We start from the raw sequence: 12,463 nt of genomic DNA, 5'->3' as shown, positions 1-12,463 counted from the left end.
GAAATTTTCTCCCATTCTGTAGGTTGCCTGTTCACTCTGATGGTAGTTTCTTTTGCCGTGCAGAAGCTCTTTAGTTTAATTAGATCCCATTTGTCAATTTTGGCTTTCGTTGCCATTGCTTTTGGTGGTTTAGACATGAAGTCCTTGCCCATGCCTATGTCCTGAATGGTATTGCCTAGGTTTTCTTCTAGGGTTTTTATGTTTTAGGTCTAACATGTAAGTCTTTAATCCATCTTGAATTAATTTTTGTATAAGGTGTAAGGAAGGGATCCAGTTTCAGCTTTCTACATATGGGTAGCCAGTTTTCCCAGCACCATTTATTAAATAGGGAATCCTTTCACTATTGCTTGTTTTTGTCAGGTTTGTCAAAGATCAGATAGTTGTAGATATGTGGCATTATTTCTGAGGGCTCTGTTCTGTTCCATTGGTGTATATCTCTGTTTTGGTACCAGTACCATGCTGCTTTGGTTACTGTAGCCTTGTAGTATAGTTTGAAGTCAGGTAGCATGGTGCCTCCAGCTTTGTTCTTTTGGCTGAGGATTGACCTGGCAATGTGGGCTCTTTTTTGGTTCCATATGAACTTTAAAGTAGTTTTTTCCAATTCTGTGAAGAAAGTCATTGGTAGATTGATGGGGGTGGCATTGCATCTATAAATTACCTTGGGCAGTATGGCCATTTTCACAATATTGATTCTTCCTACCCATGGGCATGGAATGTTCTTCCATTTGTTTGTATCCTCTTTTATTTCATTGAGCAGTGGTTTGTAGTTCTCCTTGAAGAAGTCCTTCACATCCCTTGTAAGTTGGATTTCTAGGTATTTTATTCTCTTTGAAGCAATTGTGAATGGGAGTTCACTCATGATTTGGCTCTCTGTTTGTCTGTTATTGGTGTACAAGAATGCTTGTGATTTTTGCACATCGATTTTGTATCTTGAGACTTTGCTGAAGTTGCTTATCAGCTTAAGGAGATTTTGGGCTGAGATGATGGGGTTTTCTAGATATACAATTCATGTCATCTGCAAACAGGGACAATTTGACTTCCTCTTTTCCTAATTGAATACCCTTTATTTCCTTCTCCTGCCTGATTGCCCTGGCCAGAACTTCCAACACTATGTTGAATAGGAGTGGTGAGAGAGGGCATCCCTGTCTTGTGCCAGTTTTCAAAGGGAATACTTCCAGTTTTTGCCTATTCAGTATGATATTGGCTGTGGGTTTGTCATAGATAGCTCTTATTATTTTGAGATACATCCCATCAATACCTAATTTATTGAGAGTTTTTAGCATGAAGCGTTGTGGAATTTTGTCAAAGGCCTTTTCTGCATCTATTGAGATAATCATGTGGTTTTTGTCTTTGGTTCTGTTTACATGCTGGATTACATTTATTGATTTGCATATGTTGGACCAGCCTTGCTCCCAGGGATGAAGCCCACTTGATCATGGTGGATGAGCTTTTTGATGTGCTGCTGGATTCGGTTTGCCAGTATTTATTGAGGATTTTTGCATCGATGTTCATCAGGGATATTGGTCTAAAATTCTCTTTTTTGGTTGTGTCTCTGCCAGGCTTTGGTATCAGGATGATGCTGGCCTCATAAAATGAGTTAGGGAGGATTCCCTCTTTTTCTATTGATTGGAATAGTTTCAGAAGGAATGGTACCAGCTCCTCCTTGTACCTCTGGTAGAATTCGGCTGTAAATCCATCTGGTCCTGGACTTTTTTTGGTTGGTAAGCTGTTAATTATTGCCTCAATTTCACAGCCTGTTATTGGTCTATTCAGAGATTCAACTTCTTCCTGGTTTAGTCTTGGGACGGTGTCGAGGAATTTATCCATTTCTTCTAGATTTTCTAGTTTATTTGCATAGAGGTGTTTATAGTGTTTTCTGATGGTAGTTTGTATTTCTGTGGGATCAGTGGCGATATCCCCTTTATCATTTTTTATTGCGTCTATTTGATTCTTCTCTTTTTTTTCTTCTTTATTAGTCTTGCTAGTGGTCTATCAATTTTGTTGATCTTTTCAAAAAACCACCTCCTGGATTCACTGATTTTTTGAAGGGCTTTTTGTGTCTCTATCTCCTTCAGTTCTGCTCTGATCTTAGTTATTTCTTGCCTTCTGCTAGCTTTTGAATGTGCTTGCTCTTGCTTCTCTAGTTCTTTTAATTGTGATGTTAGGGTGTCAATTTTAGATATTTCCTGCTTTCTCTTGTGGGCATTTAGTGCTATAAATTTCCCTCTACACACTGCTTTGAATGTGTCCCAGAGATTCTGGTATGTTGTGTCTTTGTTCTTGTTGGTTTCAAAGAACATCTTTAATTCTGCCTTCATTTCATTATGTACCCAGTAGTCATTCAGGAGCAGATTGTTCAGTTTCCATGTAGTTGAGCGGTTTTGAGTGAGTTTCTTAATCCTGAGTTCTAGTTTGATTGTACTGTGGTCTGAGAGACAGTTTGTTATAATTTCTGTTCTTTTACATTTGCTGAAGAGTGCTTTATTTCCAACTATGTAGTCAATTTTTGAATAGGTGAGGGAGATTCACTTTCATTTCCATGCATTGGTATCATTCTTGTATCATTCTCTCATGGGGCATTTACAGGAATATCTAAGAGCCAGAATCTAGGAAAACAAATTCCACTTGAATTCTTTTTTTTTTTTTTTGAAACTAGATATCCAAGCATGAAGGCTTGAAGAGTCATCTTTTAAGACCTTAAATAAAATAAACACATTCGTGCAAAGAGAATTTCTAGGCATCTTAAGAAAACAACAAAGTTAAAATGCGTGGTATATATTGTTAAACTCTTGTAGCCAACAATTACTAAGAAAAATCAATGTAACAGTACAGATTTATGTCTGATTTATATGTGTAGAAATTTATGGTTTCCAACCTGAATTTGGTGCAGCATAGCAATCTTTTATATATTCCTATTTTACTTGATTTTTTCCCCCACATGGGCAGCTCCTAACACTTAACATCGTTCCAAATGCTTCAGATGTTTTTGAAACTATTTCTACTTTCTTACTCTCAAAAGGTAACTGTGCATTCTATTTCATGGAGAAAATAAAGGTTCCCTTACACATCACCCAACTGGAATATTATCCATTTTTACATTATTTTCTTCCTTCTTAATGGAAAGATTTGTCTTTCTTCTTACTACGCTATTCTCTTTGTTTCCCGAATCCCCCTTCCTGTAATCTACACAACTTCAAGCTATCTTCTCTTTCCCCAAACATTCACCTCTTCTGTACTGTCTTCTTCTCATTTTCTACTTTAAAAATACTCTCCCTCTAGCCACTCTTTTCATAAAAGTACTTCCTAAGAGCATCACTGATGTCTACTTCTTTCACTTCCTCCAACCCACTGACTCCTCAATCCAACACATTCTGTATTCTGCCTACATTATTCTACAAATACGATTTCTACCAGTGCTTATTGTATCTATCCTCTTTCTCACCTTTGGTCCTATTGAGCTATCCTTTGTTTTCAATCTTTCTACTTTCTTGGACTTATGGAGTTTTCTTACCAATTTCTCTTCCCATCCCTCTGTTTCAGTCTCCTGGGCAGGTTCTTCTTTTTGCGCTTGCCTTTGAGTAATTGTGATCCTCCAAGGGCCAATCATAACCTTGTTCTTCTCTTAATCTCTACTAAGTTGTCTCTACTACACTGATGGTTTTGAAAGCCAAAGATATATAACTATAGTTATAAATCATATATTATATATATATAATATAATATATAACCATATATAATATATAACTATATATAGTTACATATATTATTATATATAATTTTTTATATATTATATATTATATATAATTATATGTAATTATTTATATTATATATTATGTATTTATATATAAAACTATATAGTTATATATTATGTATTTATATAATATAATATGTAATAAACTGTATATATAATATCTAACTATAGTTATATAACTATATATAACTAATTTCTTGAGACCCAAATCAATCCACCATTTTAGGGAGCTACAGTGAGTATTACGTAAACATTTCAAGTTCAGTATGTGAATTCACTATCTCTTGTCTGAGCCTCAAAACTGTTCCTTCTTAATAATAATATAATAATATCAATTGCTAAGATCTCTTCAAGATTTTCCTAAATGTTTGATCACGATCATCTCCATTTTCAGATGAACACAATAAGACAGGAAAACATTAAGTAGTGTACCCAAAATTATGAGCCTAGCAAGTGACTGTATGTCCAGGACCCATATCCTCAACTATGATACCCATGGCACACCGAGATTCATGGTTCCTCCCTTCTGCCATTTTTGTAGACAGATTTTCATTACGTCTTACTTGATCAAGACACTACTCCCCCAGTTGGTCCTCTTAAATCCAGTTTATCCTCCTTTCATTCTGTTTTCCACATAGCTGCCAGAGTTATCTTTCTAGAAGACAAATGTGATCTCATTAAAACCTTTCTATGGTTTCCAGATATTTAACATGGATTACAAGATCCCCCAAAGTCTCATCTTTGGCTGTTGGCTCACTAATTTTGCTTCTGTTATTTCGCTTGTGTTGTTACTCTGAGTGGTCCTTCCCTGGTACTTCCACCGAGGGAGAATCTTCTCATTTTCAAAGACTTTGCTCAAATGCAAACCTCAAGACCCCCTTACCAGATTATGCATTTCTCCTCTTACCTTCCCATAAAACTTTGTACGTTTTTACTACAGTGCATGTGAAATTGCTGTACTTAACCTCGTTTACATGTCCCTTTTGCACTAATCTGTAAATCTCTGGTTTGTTTTTGTGTATGTTTTCTCAGCACTGAACATATTGCCTAGCAGACAGTTGGCAGTTCATGTGCCTTTTATGTATGGATGAAAGGAAAGAAGGAAGGAAGTTTGGAAGAATGGAAGAAAAGAGAGAAGGGAGGGATGAGGAAAGAAGGAAGAAACTGAATTTTGGAAATATAAATCAATGACTTTAATATTGAATCTGATAAAATTTTATACCAGGTTGTTAAATACATGTTTTAAAATATTTAAAATATTAGAATATTTTAAATTAGAATAGAAATGATAATCATTGAAATACAACATTAATTTATTAAAATAAATCAGACTATGCTGACATCATTTACTTTTTTGATAGGATTAATAGTTTTATAAACCTACAGTGTAAGTACAGAGTGAATCAAAATTTCAGTAAGGCATTTGGTCAAGACCATTATTATAGTCTTACCAGCATGATAGCTAGAACCAAATGAAATAATAATGGTTTTAAAAGGATCCATAGCTGATTCAATTCTCCATCCTAAAATGTTTTGATTTCTCTATTTTTTCACCCTTGGAGGGGATCTTTACTTGCCTTTTATTCTCATTTTGCTGTTTGACATTTTTATCACTAATTAATAAAGTTATAGAAGCCAAATACGTCAAATTTGTCGAGTGACAAAAAGCCATAGGACTGTACAATATTGCAAAGAACTAAGATTTTGGAACCAGACACATTTAGGTTTAAATCTCATTGCAACATGTAGTTGCATTGTAACTTTAGGTTACAATGACCTAAAGGAAAGCTGACCAACTCTAGATTTCCTTATCCATGAAAAGAGAATAATATCTAATTCACAGAGTTATTATGGACATTCCTAAGACTTGTAATGCCTGAGAAATTATAGACCCATTAAAATATACCTCCTAATTATTTTCAAGGGTTGTGATTTCAAAAAATCATAACCTTTAAAAAATGCTCAGTTAGCTCTGAAACTGACAATATATAATCTAAACAGGATAATTGTTAACTATTAGGTCTTAGTATAAATATTAACTGTCATGCAGTACTCTGATTTATTAGCTATTTATATAAAATTGGGGGTTTTAATAGTGTACAAACCCATTAAGCATCAACAACGTAGTGTGATTGACATGCAGAAAAACAACAAATTTAATTTTAGCCTGTATAAAAAGAAATATATCATCTAGAACAATTTGTGGGAAATCCCCCTTCTTCCCTGTCCCACTGCCTGATTATATTAGCCTGTCCACAGTGGCATATTATGCTCCATTATGGATGCAAGAGGAATGTGACTAGAAACCATGTTATGGAGAAACAATGGAAAGGTGCAGCTTTAATGGAAATAATAGATACTGGAGGCTCCAAAGGGAGATGCTGGGAAGAGGATGAGTGTAGAAAGATTACCTATTGGGTACAATAGTCACTGTTTGGATGAGGGGAACACTAGAAGCCCACACTATGCAGTATATCAACGTAATAAACCTGCACATGTACCCCCTAAAATAATATAAATAAAATAAAATAAATAAAATAAATCTAAAATAAAACAATGATGCAGCTCGAATTCCAGTCAAAGGCAGGCTTTGGGAAAAGTATTTTATATATAGCTGCCTTGCCATTTAAAAAAAGAGTGTTATGTGAACTAAGTACTAACTTTATTTACTGTGTTGTGAAAGTAGAAAAGATAGACATCAAAGGAGGAACATTTTTGCTTAATGTAAGTACAAACTTTCTTACATGAAGGGATTTTCAAACATCCAATGGGCTGTTTTATAACACAGTGTGTTTCTTGTTGTGCCCCCAAGAGTATTCAAACTTGGACATTCACCAGTTAGACCATTGTAGAAGCTTTGATTGCATGGAATTGGAAGTGAAATAGATGCACTCTAAGAATGAACATGCTTTGAGAGCTCACAAATTTTGGAAGCCATACAGAGCCTGCATAGTTTTAAACTTGTTTTGTACCTTAGCAATGCATTAGGATATACATCACATATCTATAAGTAGTTGCAGGTCCATAAAGAGGATTGCCCTGGGTTTACACTGCTTTGATTTGATGCTCAGTTCTGTTCCTTACTAATCTGTAATGTTGGTCAACTTATTAACCTCTCTGAATCTAGTTTTTCATTGGAAAAAAAAAAGAGGAAATTTATGGGATACCTGGCAAGATTAAATACAATAACGCATTTAATGAATATTTTGAGCACATATTAGCTCAATACAGATCTGTTTCGCTTTATCCTTGGTGATGTGGGTGGGTACATTAAATTAAAACATTGGAGAAAATCCACTGCCAAATCATTCATTGACAGGTGGCGAAGCAGTAAGTCTGTCGCATACATTTTAATACCAGGTGGGATTCTGGAGACAGCTTTGTTTTCATGGATAATATCATTGGCCTGGGGAAAGAACTACATTTGCAGCTTCTCTGGGGACTGACATAACAATGACATGGGCTACACAGGCTGTGGTCAGAGGCCACATTTTCCCATATCCTCCCAGCATGAAGAGGGAAAACAGAATAAGTTGGCAGAGTAAATCAAGGCAAAAGCAGTGGAGGGATTTTACAATGCTGATGTTCTCAATCAAGAGCAGTGCTGCCTAGGTAACTGCTCTATCACTGTCGTGCTGCGACAGTCAATGGCAGTAGTAACAGCACTGTGCAAGCTACGATCTCTGACAGGCTTGAAATGAAGACATCTGCTTTCCTTCAGAAAGTGTGAGACAATGTGGTTGACACAGAGGCACTATTTAAATCTAAGGAATACACATACTTGAGCTTATCCAAAATTATATGTGATAATAGGAGATTATTTCATTCTCTTCTCGCTCGTTTTTTCAAGGTATAATAAGGCAAATTTAAGCAAGATTGACTAGGAAATCATTGACCCTTTATTTTTTTTTTCTGTGTTTAGGTGTCATAAAGCATAAGCTCTTTAAAAGGTGAGCAGTGGGCAAGGAGTGAAAATGAAGACTCGTGTCATTTTCTTAATAATGAAAAGCTAACGATACGCTTTTAAAGTTCCTAAGGTTCTGCTTAATTTTGGATTGAGCTTGAAGAGGCTGTTAATTGATCTGAGTCCTCATGTTCTTCTCTGTGAACTGGAGCTTCTGTGGCCCACATCTTAGAACTGTCATTGTGATTATGAGATAAGCTGTGAGTGCATAAGCACTGCCTGGCTCACATAGCTCCTGGCATCCCATGATCTTAGATGGTGAAAAACTCCTTCTCTTCAAGACTCTACCACGCCTGAAAAAGGACTTTAGCAATGGGGGGTTGGCTATCCCTGAGCCTTTCAGTGCTTCTCCAGGTATAGAGACACTCAAATGATTCAGCCTGTGTTCACAAGGCAGGGACGTCAGCATGTTATTGATAGTCCCACTATGAGGGAGGAGGGTATTTCAAGATTACAAGAAAGCTTTTATTTTCAGAAAAAAAGGAAAGTGAGACTGAACAAGCAAAATAACCCATGTCCACTATAACCTTTGGGATTTTTAATCTCATTCTGGCTTTTTCTATAATTAATATTTTACTTTTTATGTTTTTAAGTTTTAAGGTGCACATTTTGTAAGAATTTCTTGTTTTGAAAATGGGAGATCAACCTCAGAAATGTATTCCTTATTGGGGGCCTCAAATAACGCTACTTTCTTTCTTTCTTTCTTTTAAACTTTTTGTACAGACAACATCTTGCTATGTTGCCCAGGCTGGTCTTGAACTCCTGGCCTAGAGCGATCCTCCCTCCTCTGTCTCCCAAAGTGCTGGGATTACAGGTGTGAGCCATCCTTTCTGGCCATGTGCTTATATCTTTTATATTTGAAAATAAAAATAAAAATTTTGAATAAATTTTATAATTTTTTTTCTGTTTACTCATTGTCATGTGTTTTCGAACAGATAAGGTACATGAATTGCCTGAGGCCCATTTCCTATTCAATTGGTTTCTGACCTATTATTTTTTTCCATATTGAGAGTTGAACCAGAAGTTGATATTTGCAGCTTCCAGACCCTTCCAGAATATTCAAGATCATCCAAATCTGTGGAATTCTCTCCTACTTCCACCTCATCTCTTTTGGAAATTTTAAACAAATAAAAATATGAAAAACAATGAACAATCCCAGAATATATTGCTACCAGAGCTCTTATACTCTCTTCCTCTCACTACGTCATCTGAGGATGCTTTCCTTGAAGGGGCTATCGCTCAATGTGTTACTACCACAGCCACTTCCTCTACTACCACCTCTACCAGCATCTCCTCCTAAGTCATCACTGTCAATTCTAATACCATACAATTGCTTTCAGAAGCTCTCATCTCTGGGAGGATGAATGAGAGGAAGCAGGGTGGCATAGAAAAGAGTCAGTTTGAAGAACAGGATTAGCATTTCCTTTCTGCTGATCCAAGGACAGAGAGTGGGGATGGATTAAAGACCTATTTAATGAACTGTCTCTCTCAGCCTAATAACATGAATAGCCCAAAGTGAGAAATTTTAAATGTTTCATTTGCTGTACAGGAAATCACTGCCTTTTTTTGGGTCAAAATGTTGATTCTTGATTCCAGTTTACCTTATTTAATTTTCCATCTTTAGGATGAGAATTAAGAGCATTAAAAGCCAACTAGAACCACTCTATTTTAAACCAGAAGACTGATCTTTTTCATAATTTCTAATTAAAAAAAGACTCAACATATAATGGCATTAATGATCTATGTGTAGTTATTTCTTGGAATATTAAAAATCATGGAAAGTTTCTGAAGTTTTCTTCAAATAATATTAGCATCTAGTTAATGGGTTCTACTTTTGCATGGTTCTTTAACTTCTTTTATTCACTCAATTCTTTCTTATTTTGACATAAAATAATTATTTAAAATAGTTTTCCTAAACTTTTCTTATTTATATGTGTATATAAATATACATACACAATACATGTACAGACATATATATTAACTTTTATTTCTTAATTCCTAGTAATTCCTACATTTCTCCACTTTTATATTCTTAATGTTTCATCTCATACATTTTAGTCTTTAATTTTAAGGTTTCTTATGTTTTTAGTCTTTTATCTCACTGGAATTTGGCTTTTATTTTCTTAAATAAATTTATTTTAGAATAATTTTAGATTTACAGAAAATTAGCAAAGATAAAGTCGAGTTTCCATACTCCTTTCACCTAGCTACCCCTAACTGAAGACCTTATTATTTAATAATGGAGTCTGACATATCCATGGTACATTTGTTGAAACTAAGATACTAACATTGGTACACTAACCTTAACTAAACTGCAGACTTTATTTGTATTTTATCAGGTCTTCCACTAATGTCTTTTTGGTTTGTTTGTTTCAGAATCTGATACAGAATATCATACTGCACTTAGTTTTTAAGTCTCCTTAGTTTATTTTAATCTGTGACAGGTTTTCAATCTCATTCTTTTTCAGGACATTGATGGTTTTGAAAATTACTGGTCAGATATTCTGTAGGATGTCCCTCAGTTTGGTTCTGGCTGATGAGTTCTCGTGATAGATGCAACTTAAAAGTTTCTACATGAGACAACCCAAAGATGAAGTGCCTCTCACCTCAAGTTATCAAGGGGCTCCATGATATCTACATGACATCACCGATGTTTAATTCAGTCACTTAGTTAAGGTGGTGTCTGCCAGGTTTCTCCACTGGGAAGCAAATTCATTTGCTCTTTTTATACTTTATTCTTCAGAAGTGAGTCACTAAGTTCAATCTACATTTAGGAGAAGGCACTTACACTCCACCTCCTGAAGGGGTTGCATCTACACAATTTAATTTGAAATTCTTCTGTAAGGAACATTGTCTTTCCCATTTATTCATTCAATCATTTATTATTATAATTTGAGTTAAGATCCAATATGTTTTTTAAAAAGTTTTGTTCCTCAAATTGTTATAGCTTTGGCCATTGGGAGCTCTTTCAGTTCGGCTCCTTTTTCCTTTGGATAAGCCTTATGCTTGTTTCCAGGATATATAAGAATTTACTTTGAATTTATCTATCTATTTAAGTTACGTAAATATGAAACAAAAGGTTTGATATTTCCAGGACTTGTATGTTGTGCACTTGACTTTTTTAAATTCAGTTAATAATTCTTTAAAGAGGAAATTATATTCAGATACAGATTAAGAAACTGAGACTTTGTCATTAAATAATTTTCACAGTAATACAATTAATAAGTAGTAAATTTAGGATGGAACCCCAGGTCTGTCAGAATCCCAGGCAATTTGACATTTCTGTAAATTGGGAGAGGCATGATTAAAACAGGGTAAATTAAACACAGGTAATCTAGGATCTACTCTTAAAAGAGTTTATGGCAATTTTAGAACATCATTTTGGTCCTCTCATGATTGAGGAATTTTTTTCTTTCCATATCATTTATGTATTTTGTGGCAATATGAAAGCTAGATTAATTTATGCCATCACTGTTCGTTCACTGCATTCTCTGAATGCTTTCAATTCATCTCTTGGCCTCAATCCAATCTCTGTTCCTGCTCCTGGCTGTTTTCCTCCTCATTATTTATTGTTTCCATACTTGCTATTATGGATTAGCTCTACTTTATTGCTTTCAGTATTTAACTCCTTGGACAAACAGGGAGATTGCTGAAAACATATTAGCTATTCCAAATACAAAGGTCTACTTTAGAACATTTTTAGATTTCGAGAAAAATTGCAAGATAATACACAGAGTTCTTATATATCCCACATCTGTTTATTAACATCTTACACTAGTATGGTATTACAACAGTATTTAATACAATCAATGAACTAGTATTAACACATTATTATTGACTAAAGTCCAAACTTTATGCAGATTTCCTTAATTTTTGTGCAGTGGCCTTTCTCTCTTCCAGAGTCTCATCCAGGATACCACATTATATTTAATTGTTATGTAGTCATTTTTATTTTAGTTAGGCTTTTTATTGAATATGACAGTTTCTCAGACTTGCCTTGTTTTTGATGAGCTTGAGAGATTTGAGACGTACTGGTCAGATAATTTTAAAGTGTTCTTAACTTGGACTTCATCGAATGCTTTTCTTATTATTGTATTAGAGTCATTGGTTTATAGGTGAAGACCACAGAGGTAAAGCATTATTTTCATCACATCATATCAACTGTACATACTGTCAATATGACTTACTACCATTGGCATTAAGCTTTATCACTAAGGTAGTGTTTGTCATGTTTTTGCACTCTAAACTTACTTCTTTACTCTTTTTTCCCCTTTCCATTTTATGTTCTTTGAAAGGAAACCACTACATGCAGCCCCCATTTAATGAATAGGGAGTTGTGCTTGAGGGAAAAGTACTTAATTATTTCTAGTTATTTTGCATTGAAAATTTGTTTCTTTCTCTCCATTTATTTATTCAATCACTTATTTATATCAATATGGACTCATGAATATTTATGTTATACATTGGGTCGTAATCCAACACTACTTAATTTTGTTGCTGAAATTTTTCCAGCTTTGGCCACTGGGAGGTCTTTCAGTTGACTCCTGTGCATCTTTGATATACCGTCATCGTTGTAAGTTTTTTAGAACATTTTTCTTACATTTTTGACACTACAAGATATTCCAGGTTTATCTTGTATATTTCCTGCCCTGTTCCTCCAAGAAGCCTTGGTTCTTTTAACTGGAGAATTGGAAACCAAGATCTGGGCGTTAGAAGTGCTCATTGTTACTGGGTTGTCATTGCTTCTA

This window comes from Nomascus leucogenys, chromosome 4 (assembly GCF_006542625.1).
Source record: "Nomascus leucogenys isolate Asia chromosome 4, Asia_NLE_v1, whole genome shotgun sequence".
NCBI lineage: Eukaryota > Metazoa > Chordata > Mammalia > Primates > Hylobatidae > Nomascus > Nomascus leucogenys.
Note: the sequence above shows the minus strand (reverse complement) of the source record.